Source organism: Haplochromis burtoni, unplaced genomic scaffold, assembly GCF_018398535.1.
Source record: "Haplochromis burtoni strain Fernald_Lab_line unplaced genomic scaffold, NCSU_Asbu1 Contig_1, whole genome shotgun sequence".
NCBI classification, from domain to species: domain Eukaryota; kingdom Metazoa; phylum Chordata; class Actinopteri; order Cichliformes; family Cichlidae; genus Haplochromis; species Haplochromis burtoni.
The window spans coordinates 6,511,663-6,531,205 of NW_024582362.1; the positions used below are offsets into that span (position 1 = coordinate 6,511,663).

At 40.3% G+C, this 19,543-nt stretch overlaps 1 long non-coding RNA gene across 1 annotated transcript in view; it reads right to left on the reverse strand.

Moving 5' to 3' along the window:
* Window positions 1-353: 353 nt before the first annotated feature.
* LOC121812277 overlaps window positions 354-19,543 on the reverse strand; it is a 102,917-nt gene continuing 83,727 nt past the window's right edge. Inside the window, exons 2-3 of the long non-coding RNA XR_006052969.1 lie at window positions 11,489-11,640; window positions 354-2,572 (exon numbers count right to left, since the gene is read on the reverse strand). This is a non-coding gene — a long non-coding RNA (uncharacterized LOC121812277). The remainder of the gene's footprint in view (window positions 2,573-11,488; window positions 11,641-19,543) is intronic.

Consider the following 19,543-nt stretch of genomic DNA (forward strand, 5'->3'; position numbering starts at 1 on the left):
TGTGGTCTACCCAAAGGTTGTCACTTTCAAAGCACAAAGTGCACAAACATGCAATAGCCCTCAATCCCTGGAACTGCTGTGACTTTCTGCTTCTTTAAGTAAACAGCCCAAGGCCGCTGCCTCTCATATGGCCATGAGCTTCCTACAATGATGAAAGAGCTTTTAGGTTTTCTACGTTTTACATTTTAATTGCGCATGTTGCACCTTCACTAGCTTTTTAAATTGTTTTATGAACACGAAACTAGTAAAATCCAGTTCATCAAAGCTATTTTGGCACCACTGAGATCATAATACATGTTCCTAACACACGAAACACCAAAAACAGTTTTAACCAAACTCCTCACTGACATCATGAAGATGTTTAATCTTTTTTTTGAAATGAAAAATCATCCTATCAAGCTGTCCACTGTGGAGAGAAAAATCTAATGAAAATATAGTGCTACATATTGATAATGATATACTGTATCTTTCTATTCCTACCTAATCAGAGGCAGAATACAGTGCAGAGTCTCCCCTCTCTCCTGCCATGACAGCCACAATTCATCACAGCTTTAATTTAGTCTGTTACTGGGGTGTCGATAGGACGCACACTGCCTGGCGACCCTCTTTCACACACACATGCAAGTCCAAGCACACACGCATGCAGGGAACTGCATGTTTACGCATGTTCCATCCACAGCACGCACACTTATGACACTTACGGAGAAGCGTCTACCCCCAGCATTTCATCTTTGTTGCAATAACCGCACGCACAAAAATGTACAGATATACACTGCAGTCCATATCCTTCCATCGTCCAGCAGCACTATCTGTTATGTGTTTGGATGTGGCCCCTGGCTCAAGGCCCTTCTCCCTCGATATATCATCAGTCATTTGAAGCAATTAAGCACTTCTCAATGAGAATAGCCCGCTCTTCCTTGAGCAAGACGGAGAGGAGCGATTCACAAAGCCATTTTCTACCAAATCCTATTAAAGGTGGGGAAGGGAGGGAGGGGGAAAACGAGGTTGAAGACTTAAAATGGAGGGCTTTTATTTAAGGACTAGGAGGTATTACAGGCCAGATTACTCCTGGCTTATGTTCCTAGTCTGGGAAATTACATTCCCACTTTTTTTGGGGAGTACCAAGGCTTTGGAGTTGAAGATGAGAATCACCTTAAGTCGCTCTTGTTTTTCACTTCTCCACTTCAATGGCTTGTACTTGTTCTTGTTGTTGTGTTTTGCTAGAAAGATTTCTGTTTTTCCACTTTTATTGGCACCTACTGAGCTTTTCGATACCTCTTGGGCTGTGTTTTGGGGGCTAGGGTTTATGTCAATTCTATCCGGTTCTTTCAAGGGAAATTACTTTTTCATTCCAAGATCTAGTCTTAATTATTGATAGCAAGGAAAAGACATGAGCAAAAATTTCATAGGATAAAACCGTTGCGCTTCAATCTCAGCAGGGTTTAAAATCATACACCATATAAACACAGCTGCGAGTCATCATATAAATAAAAACACCAACAGAGAATCTCTGTTTTCATTGTGCTATTCATTCTTTAAGTTTCAGGTTTCCACCGTTAAGTTTTGTGAGATGACCCTATGTTAAATTCACACATGGACATAATCATTTTAACTAAGTGAACTTAATTGTTTAAAACACAAGTCATGACCTATAATTTCCCTAAACTTCGTCTAGGGGCTAAATATACATTAAAATGCTTTGCTCGTGTTACATAAACAGTACATAAACAACTATAAACTCACACACGGTGATCTTAAAAGGATTCAAAACAATGAAGTACAGATGCTTCGACAGTTTCATGTATCTGAGATATTTTTGTGAAAAACAACAATAACCCCCAGCTGCGTTAATTACCACTAAGTTAAGATAAAATCTAACGGCCACATCAGAACTGATCACTACACATCTGGACTGGAGCGACTTGAGTCCTTTATTGTGAAAAACCTGGGGTCTATTGGGAAATTATATGACATGGTAATTGAACAGTTTGCCACCATGAAGGACAAGAAAATGGCTTTCATACTAGAGCGTGTAAAATGTTACTCTCCTCCTCTATCTGTGGCTTCACTGAGAATAATACAAGGGAAACAAAATGTGGCGCTCAGATGTTGAGTAAATTCCTTATTTGGTTAAATCAAAAGGGTTCAACCGAACTGTTTCATTGCTAATTAATTATTTCCCAGTGATTAGACTGCTCCCTATGTCTCCCTACAAGAACGTGTCAAAAATCATTAAAATGTTTAACATATTTAACAGTCTTATCTTGACCAACCATCAAAATTGAAAATACAATTGTTTCCAATTATATTAAACAGAGGTCTTGTTATGCTTTTAGTATGTTAACAAGTGTGGTAGGTATGAAGGAAAGGTCTTGCATTTATCTTAAAATAAAGTGAAAATTCGATTGACTTTCTGCCACAGAAAATGCAAATAAGCTTCCTTTTTTTTTAAACTTTTTTTGTATCGTAGTAGGTTATAAACTTTGCAAAAGACTGTATGTATCCTAACCTTGCACATTGATGATCTTCGTCCGGTGTCGACACATGAACCACTTCTCTTGAGGGTTGAATTCTGAAAAAACCCCACAAACACATACAAAAGTAACTAGTTTAATTTCCATAAGATTGCACATTATACCTGTTTGTCTCTCTCTCTGTCTTTTTATTGACTTTGGCTAATTAAAATGTGCCCCACCCACTAGTCAACAGTTCAGTGGTTTGATCTCTAGCTCCTCCATCGCATTTGTCAGAGTGTCCTTGAGCAAGCTACAATGCCCCAATGCTTGCGTTCGTGTGTAGATGGATGAATTTGGCTTGTAGTGTAAAAAAGTACATGCAGAGGTGAGAGGAAAGTAAGAGTACAAAAGCACAATATAATATAAATAAAAAATACTATTAATACTATTTACCTTTTTTTAACTACTTCTTTAACTTCTCCAGTAACAAGCCAATAGTATTCCAAGATCTGGTCATCTCTGTCAGAACGGTACCCTCAGTCTGATGCCATATGGTATGTGACCACAATTTATAACCTCTACTGATCTCAGAGATTTTGTAAAATCATTATTCTCTCCGTGGATCAACCTTTGTGCAACCAAAGCTTTCTTCCCTCCAATTTTGGTTTTTCTAACTCACGGCACATTTGCTATTGTACTCGCAGCCAAGGCAGCCTGTCTTCACCTTGACAAAAGGGTCGAAATTTTTCAAAACACTGAAATAATATGCATGAAGGCATGCACATCACAGTATGTACGAGACCACTGATGTATATGAACACGGGCATATGTATGTGCAAACTCTCCGTACTGTATATGTGCGCTCCCCCTTGCCAAACTGTAAAACAGGTTTGGGGTTTATTTTTGTTGTGTGAAAGCAAGGCTCAGTACTGCTAAAACCCACATCTGCAAAGAATAGACCTACTCATTTGGCGTTAATCAAAACAGCCTGACTTTATTCATGTAACTGCAGTGATCTGCAGGCCTCTGGCAAGAGCAGAGAGAAAGAAAACACAGATGTGTGCACATTATACACACACACAGACTTGCACACACACACACACACACACATTTGAATAAAAGGTCAAATAGCTTTATCAATAACTGTGGAAAATGTGTTTTGTGAGAAGAAGGAGCAGCTGATCTGACAGTGGCCACCGCCCTGATGAATAACCGCCAGGAGAATCAATAGGAAAGAGGAGTTGAGGTGGAGTGGGGGAGCGTTTTGTCATCCAACGGTACACTCCAATATCTAAGCTCATCCATCAAAGGCAGCAATGGCACTTCGTCCTCCGCTTTAATTGAAAGCACACTGAAACAAGTTATTTACATGACGGGATGGATTTGAACGGGTGCACGTCAACTGGCAGCTTTGCTGTTATGTGCTTGCTAAATGTTTGTTTCATGAGCTGCGAGCTGACGCTTCACTGTCTGCGAGCACGGTTGACTGTCAGCTAACAATGGAAATGCAGACAAATAGTCAAACATCAAGTTTGACACAAAAGCTGTTTTTTGTTTGTTTGTTTGTTTGTTTGCTTTAATAGGTATACGGCTCCTATACACCCGTCTTGACTATCAAAAAGCCGCCTTCACGAAATGGCAGTGTGCAAAATCCTGACAAATGGGTCACCATAAAACAGCAAAATGTATTTGAAAAATGACGATAATTTGAAATCCACACAAAAAAGGCAACCAGGCATCTTTTTCACTGGAGGTTTTCAAATATACCCCCTTTGGCAGCATATATGGACTGAATTTAAGTTGGCTGGCATTAAAGATACTGAAGGAATTTAATTTAATTTGAATTTACATATGCCATAAGCTAAACGACATCAAATTTGATTATTTGTGACTTTCAGTTTATTTGGGCTTTTTGAATATAAGCTCATATATTTTGAACATCTGCCTTTCCCTGCGTTTGATCTCTTGCATATTCACCAAATAACAATTCATTAACTGTGCTACATATTTCTAATCATATCACAGTTATACCTGTGTGTGAGGATGAAGACGTGTGCATTCCCATGGAGAGTTTTCTCTCAGTAGATCTAGAATCAGTAAAAGACAGCAGATTTCTTTCTCCTTTGGGTTCATTCCATAAATGGAGTATCAGATGCTGGTGGTAGTTTAAGAAAAAATAACCCTCACAGCCTTACCAGTTGCTGCTTCTTCTCATCTTGAGTTTAGTAAAAACTTGCTTGCATTGCCAACATATGAAGAGTTAGCTGGTCAGATAAGTCAAAACAGTCCTAAATATTTCAGCCTCCGTATGTAGAGCGGGCAGGAATGCCAACATTTTTCCAAAACCCTGTCAAAATCATCCTTTTCAAAGTTGTGGGAGGTCCAAGCAAGTGATGTACCGCTCTGTATCATATTTGCCCTGGGTGACCCAGTCTGAACTCCAGATGCTACTGTGTGTCACCATGTCACAACCAGAGCCAAAAAGGCCAGGGGGAGGAGAGCCTGTCTGCCTGGAAGCCAGTTAACATCTGTCGAGCATATTCACATGTGTAGCAGACATACAGAGAGGCTCTTCAGACCACACTGAGTTTACACTACACGGGATCCAGCGCCATAGAGACCGAAAATGTTGGAACCAAAACAGAGGCTGTTTTTAGAGTTTCAGCAGACACAGCCAAGGCCAGACAAGCTACGCCAACACTCATTCACACCACGAGAAACCCAATTTCCCCCCAAAAGCAAAACTGATTTTTGCTTTAATCCTGGTGCCATAAATGGTCTTGCCAACTGATTTATATACAATATTCAAGCAAATGGCTTGTTCTTACAATCTCGTGTTGTGAACATGTTTAGCTGGCACTGGCCCTATTATGAGAAAATGCAGATTGGGATAGTTATACAGAAGAGCCAGACTTGCCTGTTAGCAGGGGGTCTAAGGGAAAAAGAGTCATACTTTGAGTCTTCTTTCTTTCCTTTTACGCTTCCAAGCCAATTAAATAAAGCATGGGTTGAAATATTCCACAGCTCTGGCTCTTTGGGAGCTAGTATTTATAGATAAAACAGATGCTTCTGGCAAATGTAAAGGACTGAAATTTACATCCACTTCATTCCAAATTTTCTAAATACTCTTTCCGGTTATTGTCTGCATCCACGCTGGGTCCTGGAGAGAGAGGAGGAATTGGGAATGTACTGGGAAACCGCAACGAAGCAGGCCAGCCAAGTTCAACAGGGAGTTCAAGGCTAAATCGATGCATATTTCCCTTTTAGTGGTGATAAGTCTAGCCAAATGTACACTCGTCCCTCCGCACAGAATCTCAACCTAAATTAAATAGTGATTAGAGGAGCCTCTTCCATTGGTGGGTATAAATTTCACAAAAGATTATTTGCCTGCTTTGCTATCCCACAAATTCATAGGACTGAATTTCTACCGGTTGCCCAAATTCATTGTCAAAGTTTTAGCAAGGTATGGCTCAGAGCCACTGTTTGTCTAAGGCTGCTGCACTCGAAGGCCTTTGCAGACTACACGAGAAAAGCTTGGCCAGGTCTTCTAAATGTGTTTTCGCTGAAGTGTCCAGGTATATTTTTTCTACAGTCAGAGCTCTAAAGCTGTCTTGGCCCGCTTTGGCTCTGTACATGTGTTAATGCTGAGGAGGTTCGTTCATTTTAGCACCACATTTGATAGTATGTTGACATGTGAAACTCTGGCCAACTCTGCATCCCCCATAGGCCAATGTGCATTGTTCTGGTTTCAGCTGCCTCTGGAGTTCACGGTATGTTTGAACACGCTGTCCAGCCAACATCTTTAAACAATAAAACTGCTGTCTGTACAAATTCACTACTGAAACTACTTGTCTGAAAGAAGAAAAAAAAGACTTAGTAATTGGTTTTATGGGTGCGAAGCACTTATTTACATTAAGTGAAAAATATAATGCTGATATTCGTAAAGAATTCAAGAGTTGGAAAAATGAGAACCAGTGTTTTGGAGGTTATCTGCACTCATCATTGAAACGCATTTGTTTGGCCACAGGGTTTGTGGGGTAAATGAGCCTTGACGATTATTTTCATAAAAAGCAATAAAGACCAGTAATTATAAAAATGCCAATAAGAATTCATCTTTGAAAAATCTATAAAGCTATTAAGTCTGTAATTAAAAAGATGAGCGGCTAAGTCTGAGAAAATTGCATTTTCCTGCACAAGCGACTGTGAAGCCTCATCTCATGTTTGTTTTGCAAATTCCTCAACAAAAACATTAACTTTGAAATATTAATCTGATCTGTGGTATTGATAGGAATCTCCCATTAAAGGCAGAGGCCTGTACTTCATACACATACGCTTCATTAGCTACACCTCGGTTGCAGATCCAAAGGGTCATTAAGCCTCCATCTTGGCAATTACACACACGCCGACACAGATACACCCACTCACGTGCACACAAGAACACAAAAAGAAGTGGTCATTGCACTTTTCAACCTGAGAAACTGTGTAAAGGTAGTCCTTATCCATTAGACATGGTCTCTGTAATAAGCAAGTGTTATTGGCACGCAAACACCTTTTTGACAGTGAATAAATTACAGCTTTACTCACACAGTCAGATGGATGAGAAATTAAACAAAAAGCTGTAAAACCTGAACTCTTCAACAGTACAGTGAGGGTCTACTTTAGCTCTCTCATGTGGAAGGGTGGTACTTTGTTGGTGCAGTTTAGGTCCTCTTGGAGAAGGTCACTCCAAACCTTATCTTTTTCTTTCTGTGATGAAATATCTTTATTCATATTGCACCAAAGGGGTCACTGAATGGTTTGATAAGTATAAAAATATCTCAGTCATATGCTTTGGATCCACTTATCAACCAATATTTTGGACTGATGCGTGACCACCAACCTCAAAATAACAGAGAGTATCTTTTGGAAGAATGGCGTTAACAGTGGTTGAGGTAAAACCTCTGTATTTACATTCATGAAGGATTCTCTTGATTGCAGACAACAAAAGGCCGACTCTACTTTGGCGCGTCCTGGACTTGGTTAGATGTTGGGAAAGAGTTTTTTTATACCAAGAATTCTGCAATCATCAACTTTAGCTGTCCGGTCTGTTCTTAGGGGCCTTTTGGTATTGCTGAACTCGCTATAGTCCTTATCTTTAAGATTGTGTAAGATTTTCAATATGGGCGGTTCTTTGTTATACAAATGCTATACGCATTGTCTCCACCTGTAGAATAAAAAAAAAATCTAATAAACAATACATTCTAATGAACTAGCTGTACTGGAGTTACAAGAAGTCTTGCAAGGCCAGATCTGAATTATAAATGTTTACTTCTCGTTTTCCAGGACTCCTCTCTCATCTCCAACCGCTGCACAACGTCTTGTTTGAAAGGAGTGCGTTTGTGTGTACCTACATCTCCCTCTCATCCTAATGTTTTGATCCAGGGTGTGTGTTCACAGTGGACATTAGGCAATCTCTCAAACCAGTAATGGGCTTTGATTCCCCAGGGTTGCAGTGAGATGGCCACTTCTTACATTAGCCAGTCAGGTATGACAGCGCCACGGCTTGCCTTCCCCTCGGCCAGCCGGGATAAATAATAAATGAAAGTGGTATTTCAGTCCTCCAAATCATCCGCAGGGTCAAGACTCCCTTCTCGCAGTGAACTTTGTAAGATGCGCCGAAGCGCAGCGAGATGCTAAAGGTTAGCGTCTTGGACAAGACAATCGTGCATTCGGCCTGCAAGCACAAGTAGTTTATAAACATCCACCACAAAATCCACCCCCCTAGTTGTTGGTGAGGAACTTCTTTTCCTGCTCCCTGTCTCCTCCCCCTACCTCTGTGGGAGGATGGGGAGACACATGAAGAGGAAAAGTTAGCATTCTCACAGAGCATACATCTGCTGCTAAGCTGGCATTTTGTATTGATTTTTCCTGAAGCCTGTAATTTTGAAAGCTTGTAACAGAAGATGAAGTAAATATCATTTTATTTGCTCAAATGGTTTCAGATTGGATTGGATTGAGATGAAAATGGTGGAGACAGGCAAATCTAGATGAGAAAGCAGCAATTTCACATAATTGTCTTCAGACCTGGTGCCAGAATATATTACCGCTGTTCTAAAACTGTCAAGCCAAAGACCTAGAAATGGACTGGAGTAAGTGAAGGCACTTATTCTTCAAGTCTCTGACATATTTAACTCTCTGCTGACGATGTTCAGTGTGATGTGGTTGCATTTATCCTTTTGTGAAGAGTTCCCTTACTTCAGCTTAAAGTATCAGTTACTCCAATGCAAATTACATCCTTGACACTCACAGAGACTGTGTCAGACCAAGTCTGCAGTGGACTCCAAAGGCAACGTAGGAATCTGACATCAGATGTCGGATTAGAGTCAGATCAGTTTACATGTAGAAACAAAAAACCTCACAGACTAAAACTGGATCGCGTCTGTGTCCCATTCACATGTATCTCTGAAACAACAAATTGTCTCTTAATTTTTTGGTGTGTTGCTGTTTTTCATCTCAGCAAAGCTGACTTCCAAAGCACGACCTTTCACAAATCTCCCTCTGTGCCAGCAAGTGGCAGAGCTGAGTTAATGACTACTGTTTATAACCCCATCTCAGACAGCCATTCTGTTCATTTTTCTATTTACCCTGGAAGGTGAAGTTAACCTTCTTCAGCTCATTGTAGCCAGAGGAGAATGGCAGAGATTAGTGTATTGGTCATGGTGAAGTGAGCATAAAGTACATGACAGGACCCAACTGCATGGACAAGTATGGTTGTTCCCTACAAGGTAGCTGCAACTAGACTCGAGAATTTGTCTTGCAGGATTTATAAAGATGCATACATTTAAAATGCTTTTTAATGTTTCTTTCTGCATATTGCAGCAACAATTTGATCAATACATTTTGCACATTAAAACAAGTAGACAGCGTTTTGTTCCTGCCTGCTGTGATATTACCCGACAAAAGCACTCATCTCCTCCAGAGTTTTCCTTTTCTGTCTGTCTTCATCCACCCATCCTTGTGTTCATTTATCCATCAATCAAGTGGGCTACTCAAGCCAGAAACTCATCAGAACAAAGCAATCAGCTTTGTGCGTCAGTCCTCTTTTCATTAAAGGCACATACAAACCACTGTGCGCAAAGTGTGTATGTGTGCGTACGTGCTTGAGTGTATGCAGCACGAGTGCTTATTTGACGAGGTCAGCTAATTATTTGGCCAGACTAATGAAGGTCAGCGTGTTTATCTGTCTTTGTGCTGATGGTCTGTACCTGATTGAGATAAGTACTCCTCTTCAACCTTCCTGTCATTTGTCATCTTGATTAAGGGACCTTAAGGAATTGAACGGTGCACCTTTATTTAAGACATCTCATACTTTACCTTCATATATTCTTTAACATCATGTTTGTCTTTGCACTCAATGCCTTCAATTTTCTATACATGAACGGTTGAAGGGTCATAATGTTAAACTGCACAATTTAAAAGGAAATACAAGGACCATGGCGATACTCATATTATTCTCATTATAAAATGCTGTAAAAAAAATTGCCCTCTTCAAACAGACATTTGTACACTAAATGAAACTCACCACTAGATTTTTGGTTGTGTCTACTGGTCATACCATTTTCTTGTCACTCATTCAAAGAACTACATTGTCGTGAAAATCCAGGGAAGAGATCTAAAATACATGGACTGCAATTATCTATAATGAAAAGGAACTCTGATGCCAAAGGTATTGTCCATATATATACAGGCTTGTCACAATTGAAAGTGTGTGCACAGAATGGTGCTATTATCATGATGGATGGACCACACCAAATTAGGTAGATTTGATAATAACTTAAATTACATATCCACTTACCTGGATGCTTGATGAACTGAAAGCGACATTGTCTATTATTCTTGTATCATGCATGATTAGCATTCTGTATGAATATGTCGTGGCTGCCTTAGCTGTCGCTCATTCCAAATCATATGCAGGCAATTGTAAGCGTGAGCAGTGGGTTATTGTAACAGACGCAGAGGAGATCTTGACTCTTGTCAGCGCCAGACGTTTAGAGAAGGACAATTGTGACTGAAAGGTTCCATGACTAATTAGATATCCATGTGGAAATAAAGTGGAAAAAATATAGAATTATTATTTTCATGTGGCAAGATAAAGTGGTAAATATGTACATTAATAAACTAGTGGCGCATATAGCTACTACATATCGGGTATAAAGTGTCATACCACTGTAAATTGTGAAGATCTGTCCAATCGCTTATGGGCTAAAGGTGTGTTAAACCAAACTTATATTTACAATATGTTTATGTGACATGACTGAACGTGGTGTGATTTTTTTATTTTTTTAAATTAAGATACATCAGACTAGGGTCATCCCCTTAGGGAACTGATTGCATTCAGAGGACATATATTGTATCATCCCTGGACATTAATAGTTCAGATTTCTGATCAGTTTTAAAATTTGCATAAAATCACACAAATCTGTGTTTTGCTATGATTTTTAGGAATCACAAACAGATGTGTTATTGAGGGAAAAGGGCAAGCAACATGACCTAATAATTATCCAGAAAACCAGCAATAACACTTCTAAATTCCAAAACAATCATCTCAAATTGTTAAAATCATAGCCTGTCAGACTACAAGCAAGGTGAATGTTTAAAAAGAGAAGAGCACAATTGAGCATTTTTTTTTCATGTAAATCTTCACATTTACTTGAAATATCAGTTCACAGAAAACAAATTAGTCACTGTTTCCTCAGGTGGTCTGTTAGTGTATCCAAACACGTTCAAGAAAACACAATTATCCTTCAAACTTTAAGCGCTCATTCTTATGGTGCATACAACGTAATAAGCATGCTGATGTTGAATAATTTCCAAATTAGTGCAAAAGATTGGGGGCTTGTTTTTTTGTTTTTTGGAAGTAGCAAACACTATAAACATTTTTCAAGTTAAATTTATTCATAGAGGGCTTCTGGCAGTCCACATACATGTATTTCTATATTTTTGATATTGAACAATTACAAAAAAATAAGAAAAATAATTCGGCAAAGTCCTACCAGGTGGAAGTCCAGGGTGAAGGCTGGGGGCATGCCGAAGAGATTATATATTTTTGTTGGCTTGGGAACGCCCTGGTATTCCCAGAAGAGCTGGTGGAGGTGGGCAGACAGAGGGAAGTCTGGGATTCGGCTGTTGTCCTCACAGCCCACACCTGGATAAGTAACAGAAAATTAATGGATGGATGGATGGATGGATGGATGGATGGATGGACGGATGGACGGATGGACGGACGGATGGATGGACGGAGTTCCCACATACAATTAGCTACTGTGAACCATTGATGTGATCTGCATTTTGTTGAATTATGTTGCATAAATATTCTGATATAAAATAAACTTTACTTCAAAAAACCATTTCACCTAGCCTGTAATACATAATACAAACACCCAAATATTTATATTTTCCATAAAGATGATGGCAGTCTGTTATCCAAAATTGGTCTTTTATTGAGACAATTAAAAAGAAAAAAATCTGTGAAGGAATGAATCCAAACAATTCTTCACATCTGTCCTAGTCTCTGTCTGGCTACCTCTGCAAGCCCCAGTTCCTAGGCCTCAGCATCTCTAACAAGCAGCGGATACAGCGCTGGATTACTGTAGGCGTTAAATCAATAGCTGCTGGTCTCCCAGGCACAGCTATAGATTATGAATCAGTGTTGGTGAACAGAGCGCCATGGTGGCGAAAGGGAGTAAGGAGACAGAGAGGGGCTGAGGGAGAGAGAGAACGAGTGAGAGAGAGGAAGAAGAGGGGGGAAATACTGATTGGTTGACATCAAAATGATGCATGGTGGTGTCATTTCACCAAAATATACTGGTTTTGAATGACAGTTGTAAATTATCCTTTGTAATTTTGCAACATGGTTAAGTATACAATCACCAGGAAATGAATAATTATGCATTGCATGTATTGAGTTTCAAACTGTCACTTAAGAATAGGGAATCTTATATCACGTACACATAATTGAGCCATACAGGTAATCAGGAATTTGACTCATAATTGAAAGTAAAGAACAACATTTAAGATGAATATTGATTTGACCTTTGCCTTTCTGAGATCTGCGTAATGAATGCAATCTCAAGTTCATGGAGTTCTCCACATACTTAAAATAACAGCAACAATAATTTGTAATTTAACACAGAAACATAGAAGACATGAGGTTTTGTGCACATGCCTGCCAATATCTATATAACTGATCTATGGCCACAGAGCCCATTAACCTGGTTGAACCTGGTAATCTCTGCAGCGAGCACCAATGTTTCCAGTCTTCAGTTTAATTCAAGGCCCTCTGAGTGCTGTTTACAGATGGTATCTAAGTGGCTTGATTCAACTGCCAATGAATATTGGCATGTGCCTACACCCCATAGACCCTGCTATTAGGGGTGGAGACCACAGGGTTAGCCAAACACAAACTGAACATGACATCTCCCTTGCGTCTGCAAGTTCGACAGGCCGGCATTTACACAAACACACACACAGGCACACCTGAGTTCCCACACATGTTTGTACAAAAAAGCTAAAGACGATTCGAATTTCAGCTAGAATATGCAGGCACATATTTCGTGCTCCAAAATTCAAAGAAAATGCAATGTATGTGTACGCATATGTGTAAACCCACACACACACACACACAAATACACAACATCAACCTTGCTATAGGGCAGGTTGCAAGACCCATACTGCCCCCTGGCTCGCCTCGCTCTCTGTGTTTGTTGAGCAGCAGAGATGCCCGAGGAATAACTTGTCTCCCACCACAGATTCGGGATCAGATTACTCTGGACTAGCTCCCTAACCTTAACCATTAGAAGGATAAGAAAATATCTGTTCTAAGATCAGTGGCTTGGGGGATGGAGATGATATTGAGGATCTGTCAAAGGTGACTGAGTTCAGGGTCAGGCCCCCGGGAGCCGTAGGATGGGAAAAAGGTTAACACAGGCTACTGTAGTGCAGGACTCAAGTTAGTGTGAAAAAGAGAAAACTGTGTGATGCTTTGATACTAACGCTAAAGTAATTAAAAAACACCTACAGCAGATAATGCTATTGACTTTGCCACAGAGGACACAAAACACAATGGATTTAGCCATGCTAACCAGTCAGAATCAAATAAAGATAATTAGTTACTTAAGATATTAAAGTCATTATAATATTACCCATTATCTTAAGCTGTTAATTACACCTCAGGTTGTTTAAATAGCTTGTAAAATTTTAAATTAATGCAATGCTATTCTAAAGCACACAGTAGTTGATAAGTGTTCTCTTGCTGGATAATTGTAGAGTGGACACAGTGTTAACTGTTAGCTGCAGAGTCTGGTAGCTACGAGCCACCAGCTGTGTCTGAATGACTGACTCTTGGACGTGGCTGCTGCGCTAGTACTGAGCTGTCAAGGTCAGTTGGGACACGCACACACGTTTGCACATGCACATACACATACACTCGCTCCGAGATACGCACACACATACACCCAGCACCAGAATGATTAATCTGTCAATCAATGCTTCTATTTCCTGCGGTGAGTCCTCCTCTTTTCCCTGCAAGGTTCCTGTGAACAGAAACGAGAGCTTGCGAGATTGGTGCGTGCGTGTCACTTTTTCATCATCTGTGTTTGATTTGTGCAATCAGAGCCCATTCTAAACATTTTCCACACAATGCCAGTGTAGCGCAGCTGAAATGCAGAACATTGCTTTGTGGTATCCAATCTCCTTATTCTACATGGCCACCGTACACAACACTGAGTTTTCATAGCGTATCTATTTCACTGCAAGCTGGTCTGATGATGGCAGCCAGGAGAGAGCTGGCTGTCGAAAAGACTTGCGACTACTGAAGCCATTTGGCAGAAATGAAATGACAAAAGATGCACAAAACACAGTAGGAGATATGTTTGGAAGACATGCATACTGTGTAGTAGCAAAAAGTCGAATGGGAAAGTCATCAAATGCAACTCAGGTCCAATGTGTAGTATCTAACGCTAAATAAAACACATGTTTAATGCTAATGCTAATGCTAATTCCAAGTATACTAGCATCTGTTGTGGTTTTGAAGAGCATGACATTGGCCTATATGCTATTCAGAATTACCATAGACTGTATACAAATGATGAATGAAGCCGTGTGACGTCACTCACTCGAAGTCCCCTTGTAAAGCCTTAAGCTGACAACACAATAAAAATCAATATGACAAGTGACTGGCCGATCTGACACTGCATGCCTGTAAATTAGTGGTTTGTCAATCACAAGGTAGGCCCGCCCTAAAAAATTGTTTGTTTATTGACCTTTTTGAATCTAACATAATTTATCATCAGTAAGATCATTAGTAAGACTAAAAACTACAAACTCATCTGGAAAGGGCTTAGTCAAGTTGTTTCCCCCCCGACCTCCCCCGACTTCTTTTTGTAGCCAGAGTGGTCGCCTCCTGCTGGACATTAGGAAGAATGCAGCTTAGAGTTACTTCGCATTTTTGGCTTGGATTGGTCTAAAATGCCTTTTATATATACTCTGTGGAAATTATAAATATTATAATGAGAAAACAACGTTGAATTATAAAAAAAGATAAATGACCAATACCTTTAGCAACAAATATTTCCATTAGCAAAATTTTCAGTCTAAGTCGCATACATATGGATTTTGCTTCAACACTGAACACTGAGCTGAATTGAAGCTGCCACAACTATGTGTAAAATATTTAATTAATAACATCCATAAAGCTGCACTAAATCATTTCTCTCTAAGAAGTGGCTCAGTTTGATAATAATTTATCCCGATCGTATTTTTTCAATTTATATTCTTTCATTAAGTGAGCGTATTAAAGTACTAAATGAATTTCATCACATTTGAAGCATTCAGATTTAATGAAGACTGTACAAGTATATACATCTAATTAACTGCTGAATTTAGACTGTATTTTTTTCAATTACACTAATTTTTTCTAGTAAATTAAATTTTGCACTTTTGCAAACATCACATGAGATGCGATTCATGTCCTTTCACTGTGTATTTAAGTCTCTGCTTACATTGTTTATCATAACCGTGCTCTTCATTTTAATATTACAGCATATTCAGTCAGATTTACAGCTCAGTCTCAGTCTGAACACCAATGTTAGTGCATTACCTCTATGATTACAACTATTACCACTTCTAACCGCCATTACAACAATTCCAACAACCCTGCTTTTACTACAGTAACACTAATAACATATAAATCTAAGCTGTCTGGCACCAGTCTAACAAACTTAATCTTGCTTTATGTGCACTGTAAGTATACTCCATTCGATTTAATTTGATCATATTTCTAAAGATGCCCTAAGAACATGGTGTTCAGTAAATGCTTGTGCCACTGCTATTTGTAACTAATCACCTCTTCTCTTTCTTCGTCATGCCCCTCTACTCTCATTCCTTCTCCCCATCACTTAATTTCTCGACCACCCACTGCCTTGCCAGTGCTAATTGCGAACGACCAGTCGAGTTGAGGAGGGAAAAAGTTGGAAAATGGGGGACAAAGCCCATTAGTGCTTTATTGGGTGTGCTAAAAGAGTTAGCCTTATTCCATGTGATCCAATCCGAGTCAATCACATTGGGAAAATTGGATTCCTGAATAAGGAAATCCCATGAGGGAGGTTAGGCTGTCCATCTGGATCAGCAGAAGACACTTCTTCTTCTCTTCCTTTGCTCCGTCTTTCATTCTCTCCACTGAGGCACTGCGCTTGGTGAGATTCTGTTCTCACTTTAGTGAACCAATAGGGCCATAATAAGTATTGATTAAGCTATTAGCCAACATTACCCAGGCACTGGCAGAGACTGTGTTTAGAATCAGCACCTCAGGAGTCTGTCACACCGTGTCACACACACGTACACAAGAACACGCACACACAGTTTTGAGAAGCTGATTGGGTGTGCTGTCAGGTTAGTTAGTTACTGAGGCGACTAAACTACTATTCTCTTATCTATTTCCCTCTGACTCCAAGTGCACATCTTTTACCTCTCTATCTATCCCTGTAACTGAACTCCAATCAAGTAAGGCCACAGTCCAGAATACATGGTGTTTCAATGAGATGGGTGTGAGTACGCCGCACACACATGTGAGGAATCAGATAAAAGAGGCTTGATTACAAAGGACAAGGTCATAGTGAGGAGTGACACAGGTTTGGAGCTAAGCTTTCAGACTCCAGCGGCACACATGCACCTGAAAGTATACACACACACACACACACACACACACAAACAGAAAAGAAATGCGGTCAAAGAATTTTTTGAAGACTGATGATAACATCTGGGTCCAGTTGCATCACTAATAAGCGTGTGAGCGGGAAGGAGACTCCAAAAAAGAGACATTTATTGTGTCACTTTAATAAGTTCACCGTTAGGTTTCACTTCTGCAGAGAAACTGAAAAACTGAGTGGGAGACAGACATATAAGCATCAGAATTAGCCGCCACCTCAACTCCACACCACAATGTTTTGAATATATTTTCCAAGAAATCATCTGATTGAGTGATTTCCGATACATTGTCAGGACAAATTACCTCCTCTTAATAAGATCCTTGGTGGAAGCAGAGGACGACCACTCAGAGAGGGGAAAAGGAAACGACAAGTATTAATTTGGGATTTTTCACAAACTGACACTCCAGTCTCCATCGTCAGGCCCTGGGGCTGTGTCACTTCTCACCCATGATCACACAAACACAGACGCACACGCGCACAGACACACACCCCTCCGTCTCTCTCTGTTGCTCCCTGTCCCTCAGTTATTCCCTCCTCCTTCCTCCTGATCATGGAAGAAATTCTGTGGCGTAGCAATTACCTAAGTCTTTTATCAGTCATTTCAAAGGAGGAAAATTAGAGCAATTGTGTCAGGATGGTCATATGGGCAGAAATTGCACACTTATTGGGTGCACTTATGCCTGTGACTCCGCTCCCTGCACTGATGGGGTCCATTGTTAAGGGACAGTGCCTTCAAGGCCGCTGATTGGGGCTGAGAGCAGATGCAACTCTCCCCACCCACCGCCCACCCCCCCAAACACACATGCATACACACACACACACACACACACACACACACCCTCCCTTCTAAATTCTCCCTCTGACTCCACCTCAACACGGAGCCTTTGTCTTGAATCTGTAACCCCCCTGCTTAATTGAATATAAATTACAGCAGCGCTTCGGCTTATGTGGACTATCATCAAAGTTAAGACTGAACCACCATCTTCTTTAACCCAACTCCACTTGTCCTGCTCCCACAACCGCCCTCCACCCCCACCCCTGCCCCCTGCACCAATTATTCATTTCCTTCCCAGCTGCTCATCAAGATCAGAGAAGAGTAACGTACCAAGGCCTGTGCTTGTAGTTTTCTTTCTCTCAACTCATGGCTGCCATAGCTATAACAAAATGAAACAGCTGAACTACAGTGCAGGCATACTTTCTTTCTCAGCATTTGAAATTAAGAGAAGGAAGCATATCCCAAAGGAAAAAAGAATTGTGCTGAAGGAACCATCCACATTTTTCTGCTTTGCAGACTCAGGTACTTCTAATGACTTGATAAACTAGCTCAGAATATCAGCATCAGTGATATTATGACCTTTGGCAGCCCAATCTTATAGCAAAATGTCATCTGAAATCTACTCTTTAAGCAAGACTCTACAGTACATACTGGTAAAGTGAGCACAGACCACAAGAGTCATGGATTCAAAGCTGTGCATGTTGAAGCACTTATGCCACTACCCGACCTCCAAAGATGATAGGCCACTCAGCTAACGAGTGAAGCCTCCAATCTAATAGTAACATTGTCTGCTCGCAGGGATCTTTCCCTAAATGCTAACTAGATTCAGGCAGTGAATCCTAGCAGTAAATGCTAAGTCTATGGCTTAATCGTCGACTCTAGCCCCTTCGCACCACGGGGAGCTGCCAGAGCTCTCTATTCCCACTCCACTGGCCACACATCTCCACTCAATCTGTCTTAGCATATTGATTTCCCAGCTGTCTCATTGGTTCCTAACATAATTATGGCTGGCTAGGCTAGGGGCACAGGCGCAGGGCTAATACATTTACACCAGGCCCCATCAGCACAGGCTTATATTCATGTCATTGGGAGAGGCCAGGGATTGGATGCCCCTAAGAGGCAGCTCTACTAAGAGAATTCGGGGGGCTTTGCTGTAATGAAAAAGGGAATTAGCTGGCTCGACCTCCGTCACATGGCAAGATCAATAGCAATGTCCATGAAAATATTCTGTGGAAAATAAAAAGAAGACAAAAAAATATGCACCTGTGAAAAAAGACGTATCATTACATGCTGTTTATAAAGTATTATTTCAATGTTCCCTCTTTATAAAGAGTACTGATGTGAACCTCTGACCAAAGCTTACTTTATGATGAAATCCAGTCAGATTGTTTTTATGAATATTTAATGAAAGGGGTACCCATTGATAAATTTATTTCTGATTAATGAGTATTATAATTGTATTTAGACAGGTTCTTTGTTTTTCTCAACATTTTGCTGTTCCTTTACAGCTCATGCTGGCCCATATTTACTCCTATAACCTCCTGTATTATTTTTTTTATCTTTCAAACACACAGGATATGGCAGGAGAAAGGGGAAAAAAAACACTAAAAGAAGGGGGTAGGGGGGGGTAGGGTCACAGTCTATCTATTTCACTGTGCCTAATTGTTGTCAGAAGCTGACCTAAAATGCAGAGACAGTATTTTTCAAAGTCAAGGATGAGGTAGAGGAGGGGTGAGCAATTCATCATGCTATCTCCCTTCCTCCTCCGCCCACCGTCCGGGACCAGCGAAGGTCTGCTAGTTATTTAATTCCATGGATCAGGCCCTTAATGGCAAACTCCAGCCCCATAAATTAGACATGCACTCGATTAGGATGTCTGCCGTAAGAAGTGGTCCTAGGTATGATACTGGCATATAAGGTCATCCGGGCCCTCTCAGATCTATTGCAATTAATGATCATTAGAGACAAAGCACAGAGAAAAATGTATAGAGTAGGAATTCCAACAGCTTTCAGGATGTAGTTACAGATAGAGACAGATGACTACACTGTCATACAGGAGATACATGAAA